The sequence below is a fragment of the Octopus bimaculoides genome, chromosome 10 (genome assembly GCF_001194135.2).
Source record: "Octopus bimaculoides isolate UCB-OBI-ISO-001 chromosome 10, ASM119413v2, whole genome shotgun sequence".
NCBI classification, from domain to species: domain Eukaryota; kingdom Metazoa; phylum Mollusca; class Cephalopoda; order Octopoda; family Octopodidae; genus Octopus; species Octopus bimaculoides.
This window is the reverse complement of record NC_068990.1, coordinates 59,943,409-59,964,180: the sequence shown is the minus strand read 5'-3', so window position 1 is coordinate 59,964,180 and position 20,772 is coordinate 59,943,409. Positions and strand designations below refer to the sequence as shown.

Sequence of the window (20,772 nt, the reverse complement as noted above, 5' to 3'; positions counted from 1 at the left end):
ATATATATATATATATATATATATATATATATATATAGGTAAAAAGTAAAATTGGAAACAACACAAAACCATATTTAATGATTTTCTTTACTTCGTTTCCTTTAATTGAGCAGAATAAGTATTTTTATATTTGTTACATTAAGTGACATTTATAAAATATAACCGGTTTTGATGTGTATGTCCATCTTAGCAAATATTAAAAATTCAAAGTCAAAGATTAGGAAGTAAGAAAAAGTTGGAAATTAAAACAGTTTGTTCTCATATTCCGCATGTAGATAAGAACATATTTTATATACATATAGTTGTCTCAGAAGCCATAAGTCAGGAAAAAAAATACCTTCTTATATTTGTCAATAGAGTGAGTATATTGATCAAAATACACAATATTATAGATCCATTTCAGCCAAATGTACCAATCAATTTCGCACAAGGTATGAGATAATTAAATATTAGATAGGTTGGTAAGATAACACCAGACTTTTTCTATATCTCCCACATGTGAAGAGTATGTAATGTTTGCTAAGTGACCTGTAATATAATATCTGGTTATCTGATACCAAGTGTAAAACTGATATAAGATCAGTTGAAATGCATTTGTAACACTGTATACTTTCATTATACTAAAATTGGAATGATACAGAAATGATTAGTATGGCCCCCTGCACATGCATGACATACAAATTCATGAAGTGTTCCATATTTTTTTCTTTTTAGGCTCAGGAATGGCTGTGTGGTAAGAAACTTGCTTCCCAACCACATCGTTCTGGGTTCAAGCCCACTGTGTGGGACCTTTGGCAAGTGTCTTCTATTATAGCCCTGGGCTGATCAAAGCCTTATGAGTGGATTTAGTTGACAAAAACTGAAAGAAAGCTGTCATACATATATTTATATATCTATGTGTGCATGTGTGTCATTGTGTTTGTGTTTCTCCCTCACTTCGGCTTAACAACTGTTGTTGGTGTATTTATGTACCTGTAACTTAGCTGTTTGGCAAAACAGACTGATAGAATCAGTACCAGACTTAAAAAGAAAAAGAAAATGCTGGGGTCAATTCATTTGACTAAAAATTTTCAAAGCCAGTGCTCCAGCATGGCTTCAGTCTAATCACTGAAACAAATAAAACAAGAGATAAAAGATATATATACACACGCACATACACACACAAAGGCATGAAGAAAATTGCTGCAAAGCTGTGTGATAGTGGTGTCAGATATGGCATGCAGACCAACATGTAACTTGTTTTATTCTTCTATTTTATTTTGACATGCGCATTGCATATTCTTCTCTTCCATTTTGCGAATCCAGTGTACACATGCACATTGCATGTACATACTTCTCTTTCTGGTTCCTACTCAAAACTGTTTCCAGATCACAAGCATCTCACAAACCTGCATTCTTGAGGTGCACTTCATGCTCTGATGATTGTAAATAAATAGGTATATCAAACAACACGCATTCTTGACTTATGGAAATTATCTCCCCTTCTAGAGAACGTGTCATAATTACCAAATGACAAATTAAGACCAACTTCACTTGAGAAGGGGAGATAATTTCAAGAATCAACAAAAATTCTAATAAATAAGTAAATAAATGTATGTGCATGTGTGTGTGTGTATGTGTGTGAGTGAATATGTGCACATTTATATAATATATATAAATGTCTCATCATCATCATCATAATTTAACATGTGTACCATGTTAACATGGGTTGAATGGTTTATCAGAGGTTGGCAAGGCCAGGAGCTGCACCAGTCTCTAATTATTTGTTTTGGCTAGGTTTCTACAGCTGGATGCCTTTCCTAGCTAAAAATCACTCTCAAATAAAAAAAACTCAAGACAGTGTTAAATGCTGAAAATAAGCAGAAATGCTAAGACTGGTCTTTCTGCTGGTGTCAAGCACTTGTGGCGGTGCCACATAAAAGTGTTTGTGTGATGCCACATAAAAGTGCTTGTGTGGTGACATGTAAAACCACCCAGCACACTCTGTAAATGGGTGGCATGAGGAAGGGCATCCAGCCATAGAAACCATGCCAAATTAGACTGGAGTCTGGTGCAGCTCCCCAGCTTACCAACTCTGGTCAAACTATGTAACCCATGCGAACATGGGCAATGGACATTAAATGATGATGATTATGATGATTATGATCTCTGTGTTTGTACATACATGTATATGCATTTATTTATATGTATGTATACTCACACATGGAGGCGCAATGGCCCAGTGGTTTGGGCAGTGGACTCGCGGTCATAGGATTGCGGTTTTGATTCCCAGACCGGGCGTTGTGAGTGTTTATTGAGCGAAAACACCTAAAGCTCCACGAGGCTCTGGCAGAGGATGGTGGCAAACCCTGCTGTACTCTTTCACCACAACTTTCTCTCACTCTTACTTCCTGTTTCTGTTGTGCCTGTAATTCAAAGGGTCAGCCTTGTCACACAGTGTCACGCTGAATATCCCCGAGAACGATGTTATGGGTACACGTGTCTGTGGAATGCTCAGCCACTTGCACGTTAATTTCACGAGCTGGCTGTTCTGTTGATAGGATCAACTGGAACCCTCAACGTCGTAAGCGACGGAGTGCCAACAACAACTCACACACACACACACACACACACACACACACACACACACATACACACACACACTAATTTGAAAGTTACAGCTTTTGTACCCAGACTGGAAAGTTATATTTGTATCTAGAATTCTTGGTAATGATACTGATTTCAAATTTTGGCACAAGGCCAGCAATTTCAGGAGAGAGGATAAGTTGATAACATTGAGCCCAGTGTTAAACTGGTACCTATTTTATCAACAGCAAAAGGATGAAAAGCAAAGTTGCCCTCAGCAGAATTTGAACACAGAATATAAAGATAGGCAAAATACCACAAAGCATTTTACCCAGTGTGCTAACAATTCTGCCAGTTGCCACCCTACAGTTAGTTAGCTATGATATTAAATGACAAAATGGTAATCTCAAAGAGCTACGATTTTTCAAGTAAAGAAAGTGGCCAATTAATATACACTTTGCAAATATAACTGCAGGAAGGGCATCAGGCTGCAGAAAAAACTACCTCAACAAATTTCATCATACCCTTGCGAGCATGGAAAAGCAGATGTTAAAATAACGATGATGATGATGGTGGTGATGATGATGATGATGATGGTGGTGGTGGTGGTGGTGGTGGTGGTGGTGGGGATCGTGTCGGCAGCAGCAGTGTTGGTGGTGTTTGAGTGGTGGTGGTGGTGGTGGTGGCGGCAACGATGGCAGCAGTGGCAGCAGCAGTGTTCGTGGTGTTTGTGGTTGTGGTGGTGGTGGTGGTGGTGGTGATGGTGGTGATTACAAATTAATGATGAAGCTTCTATTTGATCACTTGTCCCAATAGAACTAACAGGCAAATGACCCTCAAATCATCATACACAATTGTTTTAACACTTTAGCACTCAAATCAACTATATCAAGTCCAAATATTCTACCTGTTTTGTGTTCAATCTAACTAGACCCAACCTCTCACACCTAACCTACAATAACATTCTAAAAATAAACAATCAGATCATTGAAATCTCAAAGAAACATGACAACGTTTTATTAACTCAAAACAATGTGCATTACATTTGACAGAGTAATCTAAATGCTAAAGGGTTAAATAAAGAGCACATAAGCTGATGTAGTCCTTGATACACAAAAACAGAAAATGGTCTTGATGGAAACACAAATGATCATAGTTTTGCTCAAGCAAGATTATTCTGGGACTAAACAACAATAACAACTAAATATATAATTAAAGTCAAATTTTACCTGTCAGTTTTTTATATTCAAATCACAAAAGGTTGAGAAATCTTTGACTAACAAATGACAATATTAAAAAAATCCATTCTTTTTATTACAAATTCATATAAGTTGAAGGTATAACTAGATATTTTTGTTCACTTTTATTTCCAGTTTTTTTGTCTGCATGTTTAAGAATTTTGTGGTAGTCACTGCTACTGCTGTTGTAGTTGCTGTCTTTTCTACTGCTATAACCATTCAACCATGAAGTACAAGAGAACCTGTTATCCATCAAGCAAGTTGGGAAGCAAAGTTTTTTTTGTTTTCTGTTTGTTTATGCCTTGTCAACTCATGCAGTGAAGTTTGAATTCATTAAGATACGAGTTGAAATCCTGAACCTTTAGCTATTATATATGTCATAGATTTTAAACATAAATAACATTCAAATGATAGTTTTTTGATAGTATTTTTTTGAATAGGTTGAGTCTCAAAATGTCTTTAAATAGGTTGAGTATACAAAACACTAAAAAAGTTCCAAGCAAAGTAAATATTAAATGTTATTAGTAAAAGTAGATATGAAAGAAAGAATAGCTACAAACATCAAAGAATTTTTTTTTTAGAAAGAAAACAGATTTCTTCAATCATTTAGCTGACAATATGATATGAAATTAACAGGGACTGTGTGAATGATGGATAAGTTATTGAACTATTATATTAGAAATAAATATACTTCATTCAATCTGTGCCAAAAGCTATGTGAAGAAATATAGCTCCTTGTAATATTCACAGAATTGCCCAAGTCGTATCACAGAGTAGAATGACAGACAAAATGAATGCCATTATTTAAGAAAAATTCTCTCACCTCTCTAGCATTATCAAATTTAATGTCCTATATCTTTACCACCCCATCATTTAATGAATGTGGTCTTCATTTTGATAAATTCTAAAGGGTTAAAGATTATCTCACATCCTCATACAAGGTTTTAACTGCAAAGTGATCTAAACATTCAGTTACCAAAAATTTATTTCAATATAAACTGAGCATTCGATTTTTAGCTTTACCTTCTATGATATATATTAATCCATACATGGTGCTTACATGTTATGGAAAAATCACTCAAAACTTTGATGAGCTGAACATCAGTGCAAACTGGATTCTGGTCAGTCAAATATGATTTTTCTTCTACTACAAAACCACTTTTGGCCACAGCACACACTCAAAAATGTTTTTGTTAAGGCCTTTTTCAATACAAAAGACTTGAATACATGTGATTCTTTGTTTCCTTCTCTTCATTTTATTTGTGTTATCTATTGTGTTAACTATCTTACTTTGTGAATATAAACACAGGTATATTTTCAGTAAAACTATTTATTATGTGAAAAACCATTTGTTATGTGAAAATATATTTTTATTTTTATATATACATAAATACTTAGAAAAAGCTACTCCTTATATTAAGAAGTTAAACTTATTTTAATTAAACAAAAAATATATACATATATAAAAATTTAACACATTTTCAACCTTTTCTCAGTATATATAATTGTTTATTCTCTCTTTCTCTCTCTCTCTCTCTCTCTCTCTCTCTCTCTCTCTCTCTCTCTCTCTCTCTCTCTCTCTCTCCTTCTAAACTCCATCTTTCTTCCCCTTTATATACATATCCATCCCCCTAACTCAGTAGCCAACTTACTGCTATAACCATTTATATTGAAATATTTCAATCAATTCTTTCATATGTTAAAATGTTTTAGCTGAGGAAGGTTTACATAATGGGTGCATTTCCTATTATATATTATGCAAACCTGAAACATGCATATTAAATGATTTCAAAATTGGTTTGACTTCATTATTATCACACACACGAGCGCGCGCATAAAATGTGTTTCTTCTAATTGAAATTTTAATGTTCTTTGCCAGCTTGATCAAAATGATAAATTGAGAAATACTGTTTCAGAAAACTTAACTTTACTGAATAATTTGAGAGGACTTTATGATACACAATGCATTGTGGAAAATCTCTTTCACTCTTTCTTGTACCAGTAAAACCACATTCAATATATGATTCACTGCATGGCTACTTTTCCCTTCCTCGGGTCACCAAAATTACCTAGATGAAAAATAAATATTCAAGTAATTAGCTGAATATCTCCAAACTGATCTAGATGTTAAAATAGCATTAAGATTTAACAAACTTATAAAAAAAAACACTTGCTTTCAATCAAATCAACACAGTTATCAATCAGATTATATATTTCATGTAATGATCAGACCATCAGATGCTGTTATACACCACTGGTCATGATGTGTTCTCACTTCTGTCTTGATTACATTATCATTTTCCATCATGACCCAAATTGCTTAACTGAAGAGGTAATAAGAGACTTGCCCACCTAGCCATCAAAGTGGCTTCGTCTTGAAAAACAAAACAATGCAAGGAAATGAGCCTCAGTATCCTGCAGGTCATTTGGACTGCTCCATGGTGGCTGAATGAAATCCAAGCAATCAGAGGCTGCTAAGAATCTGAGGTACACCCATAGGCCACCAAAGAATCGGTTAACAGCCCTTGCCATACATACCTACAACTGCAGGTCTTTGGTTGGGAAAAACCAGAATGAATTTGCAAGTACTTATCAAAGATATAAGAAAGAAGTTTTCTGGTGGTACAAAGATTATTAACTTCTGACATGGAAACAGCTTGCTGAAAGTAGCAATAAGCAAGGCAAATAAGAATAATCAAATTACATGTCTAGTGTTGACTCTTGCAAGCTGAATGCCTGGCTTACAAAACACAAGAGTGACATTTAGTTGGTTGTGGTTACTTCAAATTTGCAGTGATTTTTCTAAACTTCACGTAACCAAATTTGAGAGCCCCTATTCTAGACAACAGACAAACTCTCTGCCTTTTCCAGAAGCTGTAAATGAAAACAAGTAGTTTATTTCATAAAGGCCTGTAATGTAGTGCATCAGATTTGAAATACTTGAATGCTCCACTGTAAAAGAAATTCACAAAACTAATTTGCAAGTGCATCTGTTGCCAGATTGTGCACTAAATGCTTCTGAGATAACGCAAGGAGGGAGTGCCAACAATGCAGTCATTCATGAGAAATGATTTAATTAACTTCTTTATCTTCAAATTGTTGGATTTATTGGAAAGCAGCATAAGCCAAGCTTTAATATTGCATTCTATTTGAACAGTGAAGTCAGCAGGTACAAAACTTTGTCAGTGCACACTTAATTTTCTCATGGATTGATTTATAGCATATTGATAATGACGTGAGTTTGTGAGGATACGCACACAGATATATAGATGAAGGACTACTTGAAGACATATAGGGAATAAAGACAAGCATACAGAAATAGTCATCCCCTAAAAACAATTTATCAGATGACTAAATAAAGCAACAGAATGTTCATTTTTTTTTTTTTTTCACATTTCTTACATTTACACATCAAATTTTGATGCATCACCATCACTATTATTCTAATTGTCACAATTCTTCTTATTAATATGTCAATTAGAATTGAGCAATTAGTAATGGGTAATGGTAGAAATAGTATACTAGTAGACTAAATGTCTAACAGTATAAATTTGTCTTCTTTGTTTATAGTTCAAATGTTGTGGTTATATATACTTGTTAAATGTTGCAATTAGCTGGAATTGATATGAGATTTGAAACTTCCAAGAACTTGCACTTGAGAGCTATGCTGCAGGCAAGTTTGATGAAGCAATTTGCATTCCATTTGCAATATGATTCAGAAACGTTGTCCCGTTGGGACCAGTAAGTTCGAATCCCTATTAGGGTTCATTTTCCCTTTAAGTCTTCATTGGTTAGCAGAGAAAAAAAACAAAACTTGTTTATGTACTGGAATTGATTCATGTGACTATATCCCTCCCCTATAAAGTTATAGTCTCGTGACAAATCAATAACATTATCTGAATAACTTTCATCATCATCATCATCCATCATCATCATTATAATTATCATCATTGTCACCACCACTACCAACACCATCAACCTCACCACCACCACTGTCACCACCACCACCACCACCATCATCATCATCATCATCATCATCATCATCATCATCATCATCGTTGTTGTTATCCTCAATTATACTATCATTGATTGAGCACTCAACATAAATGCTATTCAAACTTGTGTTGACTTACTGGATACATTACTAAGTTTTTTTGTTTTTTTTTTTGAGTTTCATTGATGAGTATGATAATCAGCATCATCCACCACCACCATTGGTATAGGTTTAATCTTATCTGCATATAATTTAATTTTCTTATTCTTTTGCTGGTTTCAATCATTGGATGGAAGCCATGGTAAAGCACCACCTGCAATCTTGATAATATTAACTCCAGAGTTTATTTCAGTCAGGTATATATTTTATCTACATTACTATTTGTCAATCTGTCAAGTTACAGGACATAAAGAGACACAATATAAACAACAACATTTTCTAATGCAGTGTAAACACAAATACACTCATACACACATTCACACACATTCACATACACACACACACACACACACACACACATATACATACAAATTTACATGTATGTGTCATAGCAGTGTAGTAAGAAATTTGCTTCCCAACTACATATTTCTGGGTTCGGTCTCATTACATGGCACCTTTGGCAGGTGTCTTCTATTATAACCTTGGGCCAAACAAAGCCTTGTGAATGGATATCATAGACAGAAACTGAAGGAAGCCCATCAGACATACATACATATATACATACATGCATGCATACATACATACATGCATACATACATACATACATACATACATACATAGTCCACAGATGAAATCCAGAGGTTCTCTGTATAGACGTCACTTATTAGTGCTCAAAAGATTCAAACTTAGACACCAATGTGTTTACAGGGGATTGATTCCACAAAGAAAAGAAAAACTATTAAAGGGATCAAGTTGAGGGATCAATTATGCAGAGAATTGCCTCTACATATATATACAGGCTCAGTGAATATATTGTTGTCTAAATGATGCAAAAATGAAAATAACACTGGCATCTCATTTTAACAGGTATATTTGCCAAAATTACATAAAATTATCTTGAAATACTAAAGAGTAGGGCTACACTAGGTTCCAATCTGATTTGGCATGGTTTCTACACCTGGATGCCCTTCATAATGCCAACCACTCCAAGAGTGTAATGGGTTCTTTTTATGTGCCAATAACACGGGTGCTAGGTACGCAACACTGGCATCGGCGACAACTACAATTTCTCTTGGCTTCATGGGTTTTCTCAAGTACGTCATATAACCAAAGGTCCCGGTCACTTGTCATTGCCTTCGTGAGGCCCAACACTTAAAGATCATGATTCACCACCTTGTCCCATGACTTCCTGGGTCTACCCATTCCACAGGTTTGCTCCACAATTAGAGATCGGCACTTCTTTACACAGCCATCCTTGTCCGACAACAATGACAGTGATGATAACAATTATGAAAGTGACAACTACAACAATGATGATGATGATGATGATGATGATGATGATGATATAATCGATAGTTTAATGATAAATCTGAAACCTGTATCCATCAACCTATTTGTGTTGTCAACAGAAAAAACACAAAAAAGTATACAACCACTGCTGTATCCGAAATATTGGTTTCAAATTTTGTCACCAAAGTCAGTAGTTTTGGGGAGGAGCTAAGTCAATTAAATTAATCCCAGTGCTCAATTGGTATTTATTTTATCGACCCAAGAAGGATGAAAGGTAAACTTTGACCTCAGCAGAATTTGAACTCAGGGTGTATTATAGATAAACGAAATATTGCTAAGCATTTTGCTCAGCATTTTGCTCAGCATGCTAGCAATTTTGCCCACTTGCTGCCTTCCTTGTATTAGAATTATTGATTTCAAAAATTTTGGCACGAGGCCAGCAATTTCTTGGGGGGGGGGGGTAAAGCGATTACAGTGACCCCAGTATTCAACTGGTGCTTATTTCTTTAACCCTGAAAGGATGACATGCAAAATCGACCTCAGAGGAATTTGAACTCAGACCACGAAGACAGATGAAATGCTTAGCTTGCTGGCAGAATCATTAGCACACTGGATCAGAAATATTGCCAGAAAGAAATTATTAGTTAATACTTTTAAAAGTGGTAAAATAACTTTGTTACTGGGTTTCAATTATTTTGCCAAAACAATTAATATGAACCCCATTTGTTTGATTGTGAGGGTATATATGGCTTAGTGGTTAAGGTATTCAACTCAGGATCATATAGTTGTGAGTTCGATTCCTGGAGGAGTATTGTGCTCTTGAGTAAGACACTTTATTTCATGTTGCTCCAGTCAACTCAGCTGACAAAAATGAGTAGCACATGTATTTCAAAGGACCAGCCTTGTCACATTCTGTGTCACACTGAATCTCCCTGAGAACAACGTTAAGGGTACACGTGTCTGAGGACTGCTCAGTCACTTGCATGTTAATTTAATGAGTAATCTGTTCCATTGGTCAGAGTTTTTTTTTTTTTTCATTTGTTTGATAAAAATTAAGGCAAAGAAGTGTGGCAAGAATGGTAGGCAGTTGGACCAGCATTTCGTTCTCTTCCACAATGTTCAATATTTTAATCTTGTAAATACTTCTCTCCAACATATTTTTGATTTTGTGCCAATTATAAGAATCAATAATGAATAAAAGAAAAAATTGTATCTCAACTAGCTATATTCGGATAAAATAATTTACCTATTTTACCTTCAGACTGGCCAGATCCATCCTCTCACACTTACCCTACAATATTACTCTAAAAATAAACAATCACATCCTTGAAATCTCAGAGCTACAAGGTAATGCATGACTAATTTTTATCAACATGTATAAATAAGCATTACATTTAACAGAGGAATCTGAATGCTAAAGGGTTAAACATCTGTATCCCAAATAAAATTGTATGAATTATATATTTCACTGTTGAGAAAATTCAAGTTACCAAAGAAAATGTTACATATTTAGTTTCTAAATTAAGGTTTTAAAAACATGGCTTTCTAGAAAAGAAAACTGGATTAAAACTGAAGTCTCTAAATTCCACTTACCCTATTAGAATACCTTTAAAAATTTTAGTTATTTAATTATAACAAAGTTTTCAAACTGCTATAGAAGACCCTTTGTTTACTACAAAGTAGACAACTAAGGTTTACACAGAAATAACTGACAAATAGTGAAATCACTCTCTAATTTGATGTTGCATACTAGACAGAGGGTTAATTTAGCTCATAAATTCATGCTAATAGTAAGAAATATTGTCTAATTAAATAATTGAAAAGCACATACCATCTAAATCAACTAATTTGAGATTAGGATAAAACCAAATTTTTTAAGAAAGTCTAGTTAAAAGCAGGAATTCTCAATAATATCTTGGTATTTCTGTACACAAATTGGCATTCAAATTTTCATCAGTTGTAATTTTCATTTTCATCTTGAACAGTTACAGGACTAAAACAAGGAAAGGATTTTATTTTCATTAAATCAAAGTATTTAAGACTACAAACTTTAAGTTGTTTCACTTCAAATATCTATAATTATGGCACAATTTCTTAATTGAAAACTTCTGCATTGCAACAACGTTTAGATAAAACTATGTTTGAAGCATTAGATGCAAGTACAAGTTGCTCATATACTTCTCTTGCAAGTTTAGATTTGTTTTATAATGTGGAAATAAATTAAACACTAGAGCATACCACTCTTATATTACCATGATTTTGGATAATGGAGCTGAAATATAGGCTTGTCACATCAATATATTTAAACTTGTCCATATTTCAAGTCATTAAAATCTACTCTCAAAGCTATGCCTTACTTTTCAATGAGTTACTCTCTCCTCTAATTGTCCTGATTTTTAAATTTCCCAAAATTTGCTTCTACAAATTGTAAGGAACATAATTTTCTTTTTCCTTCATACAATAGTTTTATATAAATAAGAATTCATTACAAAGTAAGCTCTTAGACAATGGGAAAGCATTTTGAAAAATATAAAATTAATTACACAGGGGAACAAAACAACATTTTTTTTTTCACAAGAATGAAAATAGCTGATTCTTATAGTAATTTTTGTGCTGAGTCCAAATAAGTTTGTTATATTTCTATATCAGGTCAGACTTTTGTGTGGTGTTCAATCTAATTTTTAAAGACATCTAGTTACACATTTATTAAAATACAATGGAAAATACATAGCTGTATTTTAAAAAATAACTTGGCTTCATTTCCTGCTGTACTTTGCCTTAGGTATGCCTCTCTTTAGAGTCTGCTAGTAGTCAGCAAGTAAACTGGGCTCCAGCTGCCTTAGTAATACTTTTTCATAATAGAAATATCTTGAACCATATTTGATGCTTATCACACCCACTTCTATCAGGTAAAAAGTTCAAGAAAGAGTCTAATATAGAATACAGTATCTTTAATAAGATGTGCTTCATTGCATTCTTTGGTTATTCTTAAGAAGGATACCTATTTTTAGAAAATAATTTTCACCCTTGGAATTTCCCAAAATGTTTTGAAACGTTACCACACAGATTTTTAAATTCTTTCAACTCACTTCCTGATTCCATTGCTTTACAATTTTCTGATTTCAAGCTTACAAAAATTTTTGAAGAAAAGCCTTTTTTCCCAAGAAACTTATTTCTCAGGTACTTGAATCCAATTTGCACTTTATCTATCATTATAACAAGATTTTCATATCTCCAAGCTTGATGTGCAAAGTAAGAAGAGACACTTTTTAGGGGCCAACATGCTAACTGCTCAAAACATTATTTTCTTATCTGGAACAAGTGAAGTAGGATTCATTTAGTAGTTCTTCTGATCATTGTAATTTTGATAGTCTTTGCTGTCCAACTCACATCAAAAGACACAAGAACACTTGGTGTAACCCAGTCATACTAATAGCAAAAATACAATGACCTTCAGATCTTCACAGATATTGAACTTCTTCTAAAAGTAACATCAAGTGGCTATTTAACATTTTCATGTTTTCATCATCATCATCATCATCATCATTATTATAATCTCCACCACCATCATCATTATTATTTAATGTCTGTTTTCCATGCTGGCATGGGTTGGACAATTTGACAGGAGCTGGCAAGCTGGAGAGCTGAACCAGGTTCCAATTGTATGTTTTGGAATGGTTTCTGCAGCTGGATCTCCTTCCTAACACTGACCACTTTACAGAGTGTACTAAGTGCTTTTTATGTGGCACCAGCATGTGTACTTTTTATGTGGCACCAGTACAAGTGCTTTTTATGTGTATATGGCACCAGCACAGGTATTTTCAACATATGCAGTTGTTATAGGTAATTCATATGTTAATTTAAGCTTTTTGTTTTTAAAATAATTGTTTTTTGTAATCACATGGAAGAAATGCTGTGTGATCTTTGAGTTCCCTTTAAATCATTGGCACAGCAAATATCATGTGACTGGACACAATCTGTTAGTGCACTGTACTTATAGACAGTACCTTCTTTGTTTTAATTCACAAGTTTGAAGCAATGCGGAGGTTGTGACTTCAAGCTTCACCTAAGGCAGTGGTATTTTGTAAGACATATCAGCGTAGGTCAATATGTGGTCATCCTTGCGTACAGACGTGTCCCCTGCATCCCTCTTCACCTGAGCATTCCTAATCATACAGGCTTGTGGGTGCCAATGACACATAAAAGCACCAATGCATGTGCTGCATAAAAGCACCCAGTATGCTCTGTAAAGTGGTTGGTGTTTGGAAAGGCATCCAACCAAAGAAACCAAGTCAAAGCAGACATGGAGCCTGGGCAGCTCTTCAGCTGACCCACTCGTGTCAAACTTTCCAACCCATGCCAGCATGGAAAATAGACTTTAAATGATGATGATGATGATGATGATAATGATGATGATGATGATATAGAATATTTTTCTGGGATTTAACCCATTAGCATTCAGATTATTGTGTCAAATGTAATGCTTTTTTATTCATATTGTTTTGAATTAATCATGTATTATCTTGTAGCTTCAAGATATGAATGATGTGATTGTTTATTTTTAGAATGACATCATAGGGTAGGTGTGAGAGGCATAAAACAGGTAAAATATTTGGGCCAAATATGGCTAGTTTTAATGCAAAAGGGTGAAGGAAAGGTAAAGAAGGAACTTGAGTGATTCTATGACTTAGATCCCTGCATACATAACAGAAGGAATTAGGATGATTTTATGACTTGAAAAAGTATCTATATGAAAGGAGTAACACATATAAGTTGTTGGCACTTACAAACAGACAAGCATTTACAAGCAGACAAGCATTTACAAGCAGACAAGCATTTACAAGCAGACTAAGTTGAAACAGATCATCACACAGACACAAGACTCATATCTGAGCAGGCCTAAAAATGTTGCTGCATGCCCAGTCTACTAACTTGGCCAAAATTATCCCATTAATATTACCAGAACTTATTTCCCAAATGAATTAACTGTCACCAGCCTTGCTGGTTAATGCAACAAATATCTTTTATCATTTATTTTTTATTTGTTTCAATCACTAGACTGCAGCTATGTAGGGGGTGCTGCCTTGAAGAATTTTTAGTCAAATGAACCAACCCTAGAACTTATTTTTGTTTTTTAAGCCTATTACTTATTCTATTGGTCTCTTTTGCCAAACTACTAAGTTACAGTGACATAAACACACCAACACCAGTTGTCAAGTGGTGGTGGGGTATAAACACAGATACAAAGGCACACACACACACACACACACACACACACACACACATACACACACACACACATACACACACATACACACACACACATACGTATATACGACAGGCTTCGTTCAGTTTCTGTCTACCAAATCCACTCACAAAGCTTTGGTTGGCCCTAGGCTATAGAGGAAGACACTTGCCCAAAGTGCCATGCAGTAGGACTGAACCTAGAACCATGTGGCTGAGATGCAAACTTATTACCACACATCTATGCTTATGCCAAAATTTATATTAATATTAAAGTTTTAATTACAATTATATTAATTGATTTATTTTATTTTTATCCAGTAATTATCCTAGATGAGGGAGAAATATGCATAGCATCACAAGAATGCTAATCTGATTGTAAAAAAGGTTTGATATCCTATTCAGATTCAGCATACAAAAGAACTCCTGGTACACCCATCTAAAGATCAATGACAAAATCATTGTTGTTCAGTGTAATTAAAATTTACTTAAGATAATATGTAGAGGAAACTATATAAACAATTGATGGTTTTAGTTTGCCGTGAATATTCATCCATCTATCTATTTTCTCTGCCTTCGGAGAGTCATAGGGTTACAGTTCTCAGGCACTTCCTTCATAGGGTCTTATCAAAAACAACTCTCATAAGACATTCTCACTGAATTTCCAGTGAGAATGGATTTCCAGTGAGATTTCCAGACATTCTCACTGGGTTTCCAAGCATGACAAACTGTGACTGTGGATATTATCCAACCATCTTATCCTTAGTCTATCTCTAGGTCTCCTGCCAGCTTGGCTTGGCTCAGCTTGAAGAATTCATCTTTTGGTTCTTTCTTGCAACATTCTAAACATATGTCCATAGTTCCAGAGCTGAGACTGCTCAATGCAAAGAACTAGTGTCTTGAGCTGGAAAGACTCTCTGCTATCTGAGCTATTTAACCGGTCAGGTAAACATTATTCCAGGGACCCTTCACAGAGGCCCTGTTTCAGCTCCTTGTGTTTGTGTGCAGTGAACAACTGCCTCAGATTCCATGATTTATAGAAAAACAGAACAGTGGGTTGACACAATTGTGTATTTAAATCATCATCAACACCATCCTCATCATCATCATCATCATTGTCATCATCATGCTCATTATTATCCTCAACATTATTCTCATCATCATCATCACCATTTAATGTCCATTTTCCATACTGGCATGGATTGGACACTTTGGCAGAAGCTGGCAAGCCAGAGAACTGCACCAGACTTGAATTGTCTGTTTTGGCTTCTAACCACCTTACAGAATATATAAGGTGCTTTTTATGTGGCACCAGTGCTTCATACATGACACCAGCATGGGTGCTTTATATATGTCATCAGCATGGGTTCTTTATTCATGGCGCTAGTATCATGTGTACTTTCAATATCTAGTTTCTTCCTTTGCTGAGATTCATTCCGCTATGAATTATAAAATAAGAACTAATAATTAGCACTGTTTAATTTAATTGACTGAAGTCCTGCTTCCAAAATTTCTCAGAAATTATTATTTATAATAAGACATTTTGTATTTCAGATTATAACAAGTTATTAAATATCTCTAGATTTATGTATTCACCACGTATTTCCATTATTATCAACCCATTACTCAAACATAATTAAACTCAGTTTATGTATAAATATTTAAGATATTGATCTTAATTCTATGTATGATGACTTTAACATTATGACTAATATTATCTTCTCAAATGTCATCAACTGTTTAATGAGATCTTACATAAGAGGGTCTCAGATTTATATTAGAGGACAAAAGAATCTGAAGTAATTATTTGGTGGAAGAGCTAATTTTAGTCATCTAAAAACATACAAAACCTGTTATATTTACTTTTTATTTATTTCCAGATGAGTCAATGTTTTTATAGTCTATATTAGTGACTATGTGACTATATTTGTGACTAAGTTGTAAAGGGGCAAAAAAAAAAAGAAGAAAATTTTGATGTCTCGCAAAAATAAATGAAAAATGAATGTCTTCCTGTGACTTTAGATGGTTAAATGACCCTTTCACAATGTAAATATTCAAGTTTAAACATACACATGATGATGGAGGTGGTTGTGGAGTTAGCGGAGCCTACAACAGTGGCAGCAATGGGTGGGGGGGTCAGGAGTGGCAGGAGTGGCAGAAGGGGTTGCAGTGGCCACAGTGATGGCAACAGTTGCAATGGCTGCAACAACAGCAACATTTGTATCAGTAGTGACTGTGGTTGTTGAAATAATAATGATGATGATGATGATGGTGGGGAGGGCAGTTGTGGTGCTGGTGCTGGTGGCATTGATGATAAAGGTAGTGGTGGTGGTGGTGTTTTTACTGAACCACTAAATTACAGGGACATAAACACACCAACATTGGTTATCAAGCAGTGGTGGGACACGGACACACATACACACACACACACACACACAAATATATATGTATATTTATGACAGGCTTCTTTCAGTTTCCATCTGCCGAATCCACTCACAAGGCTTTGGTTGGACCAAGGCTATAGAAGAAGACACTTGCTTAGGGTACCATGCAGTGAGATTGAACCTGAAACTGTGTGGTTAGGAAGCAAGCTTCTTACCACACAACTACACACCTATTTCCTACATTTTTTTCCAACATTTTCTTGGCACCTACCTTAACTCGTAAACTATTCCAGAGTAATGTTAACCGCATAGATCTCACCAACCCCAGAAGGGCAGAGAAAGGGCCATAAGTACATCCAAACTAAACCAGTGTATAAAAGATGAAAATACAGTATTTTAATGATCCAATCCAATTGGGGAAATTGAAGTAATGAATAAATAGTTTAGCAGATCATTTAACAAAAACTAAAATTAGAAAACATTATAAAACTTCCAAGAATGTCACAGAGCCTCTCTCTCTCTCTCTCTCTCCTCCTCTCTTATTTCCTTTCTTTTCTTTCCTCTCTCTTACCTAGTCTCCTTCTCCCTCCCCATTCTTTTTCTCTCTCTTTTTCTTTCAATTTCTTCTTCATTATGTTAGCCTCTATTTTTTTCCCTTCCTTTCATCACCTGCTGATTTTGTACTCCTCTTTCTTGCATTCCTACAGGATTACTCTCTCTCTCTCTCTCTGTCTTTCATTCCCTCTTTCACTCACTCATTTCTTCTCTTTCCCTTTCGTATTCACTCTCTCTTTCTCTCTCTTTCTCCCTCTCTTGTCTGACACTATCTTGTTCTCTCCGTTCTTCGTTCTCTTTCTCTCTATCCCCCTCTCTCACTCTATCAATCCCTTTCCCTCTTCTCTCTTTCCCTCTTCTCTCTTTTCTCTTCTCTCTTTCCCTCTCTCTCCTCCTCCCCTCCTCTCTCTCTCTCTCTCTCTCTTTATTCCTACACATTCTCCTACATGTGGAAAAGTCATCATTATCATTGCTGTCGTCATCAGCCTCCTCTACATTATTATACACAGATTGTGAAGGCATGTGGCTTAGTGTTTAAGGTATTTGGCTAACTACTGTAAGGTCATGAGTTCAATTCCCAACAGCACACCGTATCATTGAGCAAGACACTTTATTTCGTGTTGCTCCAGTTCACTCAACTGGCAAAAATAAGTAGTACCTGTATTTCAAAGGTTCCAGCCTTGTCACACTCTGTGTCACACTGAATTTCCTTGAAAACTACATTAAAGATACACATGTTTGTGGAGTCTTCTGCCACTTGTGCATTAAATTCACAAGCAGACTGTTCTGTTCATTGGAACTGGAACCCTCACAGGACCAGTATTATCCATTTCATAGACATCAACATAATTCAGTTACGTCACATTCCAGAATGAAAGCCACCACATCTTACCTCCTTCATTGCATCATTAAACTGGACATTTTCAGAAAGAAACTTAATAATTTGCTTGTTTTATTTTATATCACAATTTGAGTCATCGCAACAATGCCTCCATGGTCATGTCCGTCAGGCACAGATGAACATGCCATTTGTTCTGGCGTGTACAACCCGTTACTCACTCACTCACCCACTCACCCCATCTCCTGTTGCTTAATCCCTGCCCTCTTTTTTTGTTTTCTTCATTTCCTTGAAATTAAATTGCAATTATTATTAGAAAGAATAAATTATGAACATCATTGGTTACAGGTTTCCAATGAGCTAATTATTGGTCTTCTGCACTTCTGGCAGCAAGAGTTACAAAGGATTCAGTGCTATTTTAGCATGTGGCCTACCACTGATCCATCTAGCATTTTTTTTTACTCTTTTGGCTTGATGAAATGACCTAGGTATTAATAGTGGACTTTTTGGAAAGTACTAGGAAAAGATGCAGTAGTAGATTTGTTTATAGCATTCTTAACGCTTTAGCATTCAAATTATTCTGTCAAACGTAATGCTTTATTTATTCACAAAGTTTTGAATTAATCATTTATTTTCAGTTAATCTTATAGCTTTGAGATTTCAATGATGTGATTTTTTTTTAGAATGGCATTGTAAAGTAGGTGTAAGAGGGTCACAATTGACTGGTTTGAGCACAAAGCAAGTAAAATATTTGGGATGGCTCATACTGGTGTTGCATAAAAACACCCAGTCCAGTCTGTAAAGTGGTTGGTGTTAGGAAGAGCATCCAGCTGTAGAAACCATGCCAAAACAGATAGGGAGCCTGAACAGATAGGGAGCCCTCCAGCTGGTCAGCTTTTGTCAAACCGGCTAGCCCATGCTGGCATGGAAAGCGGACTTTAAATGATGATGATGAGGAGGATGATGATAATGATATGGCTGGTTTAAATGCTAAAGGGTTATATGATATAAGAAGTCATTAGACTGACCATGCTGGAGCACTGTCTTCAAGAATTTTTAGTCAAATGAATCAACCCTATTACTTATTTTTTTCTTTTAAGCCTTGTACTAATTCTCTACATCTCTTTTGCCAAACCTTTAAGTCACAGTGACGTAAACAGACCATCATATATATATATATATATATATATATATTTCATATAAAAATTAGTGTACATTTAAACACAAATAGGCGAGCCTTTAAAGAGGTTGCCTAATAGACTAAAATGAACAGTCAAAAAGTTCAAACCACAGTTAAGAGCAATTTCGAAGGGAATGAAAAATAAAAACATTTACCATGTTTTACAGCCGGACCTCAGGTTCTGAATTTTAATTAGCAAATAAAATAATTTGCAAGGCAAAGTTCTCTTCAGCAGATATGCCAAAACATTAATATATAAATTAGAGACCAAATAGCACGTGTCTCATCCTTATATATTATAATTCTTCAAATCCTCCACACGAGCACAGATTCAATCGGCAGCAAATAAAAATTCCACTTAAATTTCAGAAATTGATACGATGGGCTTCTTTCATGTTCCATTTGCCAAATCCACTCACAAGGTTTTAGTCAGCCCAAGGCTATAGTTGAAGATACTTGCCCAAGGTACCATGCAGTGGGACTGAACCATGAACCATGTGGTTGAGAAGCAAGCTTCTCGACACACACTCACGCCTTTTATTTTTTTACTTGTTTCAGTCATTGGACTGTGGCCAAGCTGGGGCACCACCTTGAAAGGTTTTTAGTCAAATAAATCTGCCCCAAATTTTCGAAATTTGGTACTTTTTCTATCACTCTCTTTTACTGAACTGTTATATTGCAGGGAAATAAACAAAGTAGCACTGATGGTCAAGCAATAGTAGGAGTGGGGGTTAACTTAATCAGATGATTATGATGGTGAAACTCATTTACAATTATAGTGCATACTGCAATATCAAGACAAGGTGACAAAAACGCACACATTCACACGCACATACACACACACACACACACATACATGCATGCATGCATACACAAATTCATTCATACATATATACTACATACCTTCAAGCATACATAAATATATATATATTGATTTCAAATTTTAGCACAAGGCCAGCAATTTCGGGTGAGGCAATGAGTTGATTACATCGACCACAGTGTTCAACTGATACTAATTTTATCGACTCTGAAAGGATGGAAAGCAAAGTCAACCTCGGCAGAATTTGAACTCAGAACATAAAGACAGATGAAATGCTGCTAAGAATTTTGCCTGGTGTGCTAACAATTCTGCCAGCTTGCTGCCTTAAGAGAAGAAAATAGGGTAGAAAAATTAGAGAAATTTTCTGCCAGTGGCTAGTATGCAATAGGCAACATATTAGTCATATAAAATTAGTGTACATTTATACACAAAAGAGGTGACCCTAACAGGAAACCTTAAGTGCTAAAGGGAGCAGTCAAAGCCCAAATCACAGTTAGGAGTAATT

At 35.3% G+C, this 20,772-nt stretch overlaps 1 non-coding gene across 1 annotated transcript; it reads left to right on the top strand.

Moving 5' to 3' along the window:
* The first annotated feature begins 595 nt into the window (after nucleotides 1-595).
* On the top strand, nucleotides 596-704 carry LOC128248973 (U6 spliceosomal RNA). Its single transcript, XR_008265118.1, has one exon. It is a non-coding gene; the product is annotated as a U6 spliceosomal RNA (small nuclear RNA).
* Nucleotides 705-20,772: the final 20,068 nt, after the last annotated feature.